Source organism: Pteropus vampyrus, unplaced genomic scaffold (assembly GCF_000151845.1).
Source record: "Pteropus vampyrus isolate Shadow unplaced genomic scaffold, Pvam_2.0 Scaffold4, whole genome shotgun sequence".
Taxonomy (NCBI): Eukaryota; Metazoa; Chordata; class Mammalia; order Chiroptera; family Pteropodidae; genus Pteropus; species Pteropus vampyrus.
The window spans coordinates 6545030-6554400 of record NW_011888785.1 but is presented as its reverse complement, the minus strand read 5'-3'; positions in this window follow the sequence as shown (position 1 = coordinate 6554400).

The window sequence follows — 9371 nt, the reverse complement described above, 5'->3', positions numbered from 1 at the left end:
TTTCTTTTTGTCCGGCCAGCCTGAGAATTACTGACAGTTCTGTAGACCTCAAGCTGCTTCGTAAGCTCATGCTGATTCTTGTATAAATGGAAAAAAGTCTTTTCTACTTTACTTCATAAAGGAAACACCTACTCATCCTTCAACACCTCCTTTAATTGCCTTCTCTCTGAAGAGTCTCCTTATTCCAGCCTTGTGGAGTTCATTACTTCTTAAACCCACACTTTTACCTGTGTATTTCTCTATTTTCACACTAATCATTTCAGATGTTAATATTATTTTAATATCAATGTCTCAAATAAATTTTGACTTCATTAAAGATAGGAATCATTTATTGTCTTTGTATTTCTACAAGCATTTGATTATGCATTGTAAATAATCAGTACATTTCTGGTAAATGAAAGACAAATAGCTAATAAGACAAGAGCACATAAACGATAAAAAGATTGGGAGACATAAGGTTATTATGGTATCTGTTCTATTAATGTTGAATTTTGTTTCCTTGTACAAGTCACTTCAACTTAGTGAGCCTCCTCGGTCAAGTATTACTAATAATGAAAATATTGCCTATTTTATTAGATTGGCTTTATGATTACAATAATTCAAATTAAATTATATATTAGATATATTATTAATTAAAATTACATATGTGTAAACTACTTTAAAACTGCAAAGAGACATACAATTGTAAGGAATATTATTATATCTGGTCAACCAGCACAATCTAATATATTAATGAAAATTCTCTGCTTTTGATCTATCAGTTATAGATTTTTTTTAATCATCAAAAATACTTGTTAAACATCTAGGTGGTAAAACCAGATTCAAAGTTCCAGTTAACATATGAGTCAATAGTAATTGAAAGTCATGATAGTTTTCCAGATATCAAGATGTCCTCGAGGATGTACTTTCCAGCAGGGTCAATTAACATCTTCTGTTCTTTGTTAAAAAATCATCCGCATGATATGAAATTGAACTTTAAAAACACATGATTGTATATTACCGATGAGCCGTATGCCAGTGACTTTTTAGTTTGTTCCTTTTTTAACTTTATTTTACATATTTAACTCCAAAACTTATATTCTCTATGAGGAAGTGATATTTTCTCCATATTTTTATAAAAAGCTGAAGCATGGAAAACTTGAACAGGGTTTGCTCAATTGTCTCAAATTGGTTAATGGACGATATATAACACCACAATAGCCCTTCTCATTAACAGCAGGCAGCACAAATGGTCAGAATGCCAATGCCCAGGAGGTCCAGTCAGAAGACATCTGTACCTTAGGGTGCCAGACTCACAGTGCTGACTAATCATGCAATGTGTTTGCAATTAAAATAGCACTATTTAAACTCTGCCAGTGTGAGCTTCCCAATATTTCATATCAAACTAAAATTAAAACAGCGAATGTAGATGTAATGAAATGAACCAAATGATTATAACACATGTGATTTTTTACTGAGCACCATCTTTGAAGTGATATTAATAACCTGAACAATAGGAATGACTAGGGAGTTACATAAATCCATTGAAATTCATTTTTTTCTCATTGAAAAAACAAAACATATGCCACTGGAAGTAATGATTTTTCTCACTCAGATGCAGAATATTATGTTAATTTTAGAAATGCTTCATGGGTATACTTACTTTATATTTAATGAGAAAAATCATTCTCATGATGCTATTTAAAATGAAAGTACAAAAAAAGAATAAGTTTCAAGTGAAGAAATATATCTGTATATGTGTAAAAGTATAGATATATAGACAGATAACCACAATTATAGACATAAATGTAGTTATAGAAATAAATATGGACATGGATCTATATCCAGATATCCATTACTGAATCAAAGCATAACTTTAGAAACAGTATTAAGCTCCAAGATCCATCTCTTCTAACACTTTACAGATTCTCAAAGACCATGTGACTGTCTAACAGTGCCTCTTTACTCTTCCTGAACCCTCTGTTTTCACTTTACTTGCACTCATCTATTCCTATACAGGCAACATTCTTTTTGATATGATCTAGGTATTCGTTTTCTCTAGTATTGTTAAACTAATGATGGGTTATATACCAAGAAATGATGTCATTGCTCTTGACTCTGTCTGAAAGCCCACTCAACCTTTATTTCCTTCTCCTTGAAAATTTTTATAGATGGTGTAGATTTTCTAAATGCCCAGACTTTGGTCCTAAAAATTACTACATGGCTGTCTCTCTTACAACATAAGAAATATCATATCTGAGAGAAAATCACTTTTTTAAATTTCTATTTCATTGAAGTGTTACAAGATCTAAATTATAACCATAAGATGCTTTAAGGTGTTTTCATCATGTCCCGATATTTCGATTGGTGGTGTGAGAAACTCTAAGGATTTATTTTTAATTTACCCGACGACATATCCATGCTTATCTCATTTAATAATCAAATATTTTAACCAACAGTATTGTCCATCCTAAATTATTCAAGGGAATCAGAACATGATAGTTATAAAACAGTGAATAAAAAACAGTAAATGAATGAAATTATGTATTTATTTTTGAACTCAGTGTATTTTTTTTCAGCAGACTTGTTTTCATAATTAGAAATTACTTAGGTTAAAATTAAGCCTAATTCCACTCCTAGAAAGGAAAATGACATAATAGGGAACAACTAATGAAACATACTCCACATATTCTTTCAAACACCTTATTTTTCTGACTATAAGCAGCTAAGCATATAAATCATATTCCCATTCCAATTATATAAAGTCCACAAATAAAGATCCATCAGTGTTTGGTTGCAGGTCAAATGAGTGTAGTGAACATGTCTTTTGCTACCTTGATAGTTCACTCCTTGTGGAGCAAATTCTTCTTGCTTAATCTTCCAGCTCTTTCTCAATCTCCTTATTTCCATCTCTACAGGGAAAAATGAGTAATTTGATATGATTGGATAATTTGGAAGGAAAATAAGCATGATCAGCCTAGCCCCTTCTTCTTGGCTTTTTGCAGGGAATGCATACATTCTACTCATCTCGAATGCCATCATTCTTATGAAGACCATCACTGCCCCTATGGTGGAAAGTTCATACAGAACTGGGCAGATAATCTGGGTTTTAGTATAAGGAAGTTCTGTTGCCTGCAAAAATAACTCATCTCTCCCAGAGTCTTACTACTTCCTCTTATCTGCCTTACATAATTTGTCTTATTTTTCCAGGTGGTTCTGCACTGACATATGGAGATGAAGGGTGATAATTTTTGAACTCCCAAATCCCAGGAGTTGAAACGTATGCTTTTATTTATTTTTTAAGGCAACTTTTTTGCATTTAAGATATGAATTTTAAAAACCTTGAATCAAAAGACTGATTTAACTCAAAAATCTAATTATATTTAAATAACTACGCTAAAGTGCAGAATCACCGTACATTCTTTACAAATGTAACAGGTGTGGTCAATGAAAATATTAAGGTCTTGAGCCCTTGACTTGTCATATTCTGCTTCAATTCTTTAGTCTTCTTTCTCTTCTTTACCAAACCCTAGGGTGAACGAGATGGCCTTAAGTGTCCCATCATCTTGAATAAACTCTAGACAGGTTTCTTCTTAACTTCAGGCTCTTGACCTTCCTTTTCTTAGAACACTGGCTTTAGAAAACTTTCAATTATACATTCTTCCCTGGCTTTTTAGGATGTAAATCTTCTTATATCCTGTTACTCATTTTACAACACTGGAATATCTTTCTCAAGGACTTGGAATTCATCCCTTTGAAATGTAATTATTAAAGGTGATATATTGAGTTCAGTCTTTCTTCCCTATCACAACAATCTTGAATACAGTCTTCCTTGCCCATTTAACTGGTGCTGTACAATTTTTTCTTTTATAAGTGCCACAGGGAGTATTAAGCTCTCCAAAGAGTCTAACATGAGCGCTGTTGTGGATATGAGTAAGTAAATTTCCTGCAGATCTGCAGAAGCAGACTACAAAATTGACATGGCTAAAATCAAACTTTTCCAGAAAGAAGATATTGTGAGATAACCACCTTTCCAAGTATGAGACTGGTGCACACTCTGACAGGACTAGGGAAATCCAGGAGCTCTGTTGAAATCTGGAAGCTAGGAGTAACTTGTTAAGCTGAGCTCATTTGATTTAAGAGTTGAAAGATCTCATAGGAAGTGTGATTTTTCTTTTGCTTAGGAGAAGTATATCTCTCAGAATATAGAAGAAAAAATCAATGATAGACACTCAGTGATTTACACCTGAACATAGACTTCCTTCATGTAATAGAATGGATTAGTGTTGCAACTCTCCACTTCCTCCCCAGTAACAGCATTATGCTTCCATTTATTTTGCCATGTAACTGTGAAGGGACCTACCATTTCACAGTGTCCATCCTAGGCCCTTGATTTTGGGTCTGGCCATGTGATTTCTTTGTCCAATGGATTTAACAGATGTGAAGTTAGTGGAAGCTTAAACTGTGCTTATGCAATTAGGCTTGTTCTCTTTCACCTCAGCTCCCACTATAAGAGGAACATCCCTCAGGTAGACAGCTGGTAGGAAGACAATGAGAAGTACATTGGAAAAGAGTCACTTGATTGGGCTCATTAATCATCAATAAAAAGAACAGCTGCCCAGTTGAGATTAGCCTAGATCAGTAAAGCTCCAGGTGACATAAATATTAATGACAATTAATAAACCCTACAGATTTAGGGGTTGATAATCATGTGCATAGCTTAATTATAAGAAAAAATTACTAAGAAAATTTACTTCAGAGATCATTTTTATAACTAAAAGATCCTTCATTTCTCTTCCAAGAGGACAATTGTTCATTCTGCAACAGAAGTTAACATGCTAGACCTCTGTATTTTACACTGAAATGGAGATATTTCTTATGGTTTACCTTTCTCATCATAGTTATATAAAACAAATACACCAATTCTAACCATAGAGTTTGAAAGACCTAAATAATTAAGGATTTAGACAAAAGAATGAAACTGCCAACAGTTTTTAGTGGCATTTGAAAACAGGAAATGAACAGAATAGAGGAAAACCCAGGTAAGGATCAAGAAATCATGTCCCAGTGTTGATATTACTACAGCAGTGGACCTGAATGATTCACTTAACTTCTCTATGCCTCTGTCAGTTGTATCACTATTTTATATTTCAATTCTAGAGAACTGTAAATGAAGGATTATTTAATATTTACTCACATTTTGTCCAGATATGTTAAGTAAAAATATAAAAGAATGTTTATATACATCTGATACAATATTTACTGATATTTTCTCAAATATATTATTAAGCATGATTATATATATATAGAGAGAGAGAGAGAGAGAGAGAGAGACAGAGACAGAGACAGAAAGACAGACAGACAGACACAGAGAAGGAGACAGAGACAGATGTACATATAAAGATATATTGATGATGATGCAGAGGGGATTCTAAGACAAGATGGCAGAGTAGACAAGAGGGATGAAACTGGAGTTTATAATACTTAAATTATATTCTTGGTTCAATCACTGACGAGGTTTGTGACCTTTGGTAATCTTTATCTCATCTGAATCTCAGTTCATTCTTTTATAAATGACAATAATCAGAACTGCTTAGACTGTTGAATTCTCCTGCTTTGAAAGTAACTAAGGCAACATTTATTAACTTGCTTTGTAAATCAAAGGCAGTAAATTGGTGTTACTGTTTTTTTTTTAATAATGGAAATGTTGATATAGCTCAAATATGAGGTAACTGTCACATTTTTTTCCGTAATAATATTTTTCTCTAAGAAAAATCAATTCTTTCTAAGTCATTCTATACGCAAGGGCAAAAAATAAATCCTACAAGAGATTGTTAATAAGGAAGATTCTTCTCTTTTTACATATTTCTGTGTGAGTAACAGTACTCATTGTGAAATTTGTATATAGAATATTGGACTTAAGTCTTTTGTCTGTAAAATTACAGCCACATTCAGTTAGGCAACAAGAACCCAATCCAAAATAAACAACTAGAGACTCCATAAATAAGACTAATATGAATTATGAATTTTTCCCCTCAATTTAATCAGAATTCTACAGATTACACTCTAAAAACCACAATGTTATTTTCCAATCAGAGCTACTGGTTATAAATATTTGCAAATGATTTGATTAGAAATAATTTTCTGTTCATGGAGAAGCTTATAATTACTATCCAATTTATTAAAAAAAACAGTGAATTTAAGTTATAAGCAAGGACCCTTTTACTGAGATGCTGCAGATAATTTCAGTCTATTCTCTAATCTTACATTTTCATTTTCATTTTGAATTAAGAAATATTTAAAAGCTAAACTTTAAAAATTAATCTTCATATTGAGTTCATTATGATTTTTTTAATTTGCAAATTTACAGGGAACATATGGTTATATAAACATTTTCTCTGGAAATGCATTTCAACATAATCCCACATGAGTTATAAAACATTTAGATTGTCACATAAACCTGTGATACAGCCACAGATTTCAGAGATAAACATGGGTTCTTAGGTGGTTATTTTCACTATGACATATTTTATATACATAAGTGGACAAATTCAACTTGTTTCCAGAAATCTATTTTGAATTATCCTGTGATACATTGTAAAGTTTTAAACTAAGTTCACGATGTGTTTAATATCTGGAATGGAAGATACAGGAGATTAATTGTAGCACCAAACTTCAATTTCTTGAATGAATATTTCTGAGAACTTGGTGCTAATCCTTGTTATGATTTATTAATACTTTAACAAACCTGTTTTGTAGATTTATTTTAATTTAATTTTATTTATTTCACACTTTGTACTATTGTCTTTCTGTGGGGGACTTCGCCAAATATCTATTTGAGCCATATGATTTCTTTCTATATAACCATCTTGTGAGCCTTCATACAGTTTAAATAAAGAGGGATTGCTGCTCCTCCACCTTTTCTATTGTTTTTTTTTTAATAGAAAGGACAATCAGATTCCAACTATTTAAAATTTTACTTTACCTGTATTGAGGATTTACTAGATAGTTTGAATTTTTTTTCTTTCTATTGCTTAATACGTTCACTAGAAAAAAATAAAGGAAATGAACTTCAGTTAATCAAATTTACATAAAAATTATCTCTCCGCCTCAGGTATTTCTTGCCCAACCAATGGTAACACTGTCACTTTGACTAATTTGGCTGCCTTTCTCAATATTGTTTGTGAGTTTCTTCAAAATCTACCTGCTTATCCAAAGAAAATGGCCTTTAGGAGATAAAAAGACAAACTTTTGATCAAAGCTTTAGAATTAATTGCCTTTTTCTATAAGAAAAAAATATATATTATGAATAAGGGCTGCTCTTCTGATAACTTGACCATGATTCTTCAGTACAACAAAGATCCTTACAGGATCATGTGACTGCTCAGAAAGAGGTCACACTAAAAGTTTTCCATTAACTCAATACCTACTTCAAATTGGTCCTCTTTGACCAGCTTAAGCTTCAGTTTTCTTTAAACAGCTACAATATTGAAACCATTTTTGTCATCAATCTCCAAACTGAGAACAAAAGAAACCCTCTCATTTGTGGGGGAATAGTAGACACAGTAGACAGTCTAAAACACAGATGAGAAAAATAGACTTCAAGGAAGGAGAAAGACAGAAACCATAGTGTTTATTTATTTGTTCATTTTTTTCTATCTTGCACCTCCATCTCTCATCCTGTCCCCTGTCTGCTTCACACTCCTGGAGCCAATCTCTAATCAGATAATAGGAGGTGTTTAGAATCGTTTGGATATATCCAAGCCAGAAAATTCTTTCTTTTCCACATTTGAGGCTCTAGAGGAAACCATCTTTTAGGCCATCAGCCTAATGGAATGCCTCATTAAAAAAAAAAAAAAAAAAAAAAAAAAGTAAATGGTGTGGGTGGCAGAGGGAGGCATTTTTGTATAATTTTACTGAGATACCCTTAGTTCTGGTGGGCATGGACTCGGCCTAGGTGAAGCTGATGCTGGCTGAAGAGATGTAGCTATAGAGAGCAGCTTCTGTATGGCGAAAGGTATAAGGTAAGCTAGGTTTCATGAGCTCCCTGAAGGTAACTAATCTGGGACTGTGCTTGGCCTTGAGCCAAATGGGGCAATGCGTAGTGACTTGGAGTATGATGGTCAGATAAGGGAAGTGTTCAGAATGTGGACTTAATCAGCTGCTCAAGAAGAGAAAGTGATTGTACTTGAGTCAGGGCATCAAAATGATGTCAAGACAGCATTTCAAAAAACACCTTAACAAGTTATATTGCAACTGTCCCTTTGATGTCATAACATCAGTTTTGAGTTTAATTATATAGAGTGTTTGCATGGCTCAAATAGAGAATAGGGTATAAATTACCCTAAACAGAAAAGAAAAACATTTTATTATGAGAACGAAAAGAAGGAAAGCGAGTATAAAAAGTTCTTATAGGCTGGCCCCATAACCACGTTCTTCATTAGAATAGCATTAGCCAAGAAAACCAACTTGAAAATGTTGAGGGTCTCTAACAATATTATGGTAGAGTTGTAAAGTGTGTTAAAAATATGAGTTATATTTTTAAGACAATATCTTGGTATATTTCTTGGTTCAAGACTGGAAATCCAGAAGTTATACAGTTGGAGGGTATGAACTTCCAGTTTAGTAAAGTTTGTGTAAAGGTTAGTGATTTTTGCTTATAACCAAGGAGAAAGGGTGATTGTGGTTGCCATTGTCAGAGACAAGGGAGGTGGTCATGGTGACATGTTACATGAGGGAAGGAGAAGGAACCAGGAAGTGGGATGTCCTGTCTCCAGGAGCTCAAAGGCTGGACCCAGGTGCCTCCTGTGAAAAGCAATAATCTCCATTTATTTTTTGAATGCCACAGATAGTAGCATCCTCTACAAGCATGGGAATACATGGGTATATGTTTTAAATGAAACATGTATTCCCATGATTCCCTCTTAATTATGGGAATACATGGGTATATGTTTTGGATGAAAGCAGGGAACATATCAGGCTTATGGGCTAAGCAAACATTAAGCTCAGGAAACCAAGTAGAATTTCTGAAATCAAAGGATGAAAAGCAATAAATGTCCCATGTTCAATTTGTCAGTGTCTTAGAAGAGAAGTCCATGTGCACTGCTGAGGTGGTGGTGTCAGTGATGAGGTAAAGTCATTTGTGATGAAGAAGATGAAGCCATCTCCAATGCCAAGGTCTTGGCATATGAAACTTTACTGCTCTCTTCTGGAAAATTATTCTATGAAGTGAATCATACAATGCAAATGAGGCCTGTAGGGCTGCACAGTACACAACCTACACATCTCTACACAATGGCTCTGGAGCAAAAGTAAAAGCATTTTAAGGATGCCCAATGTTCTTCCAACGGCCATGCGTAAGCCTAGAGTCTCCTCAAATATAGGAGTCTAGG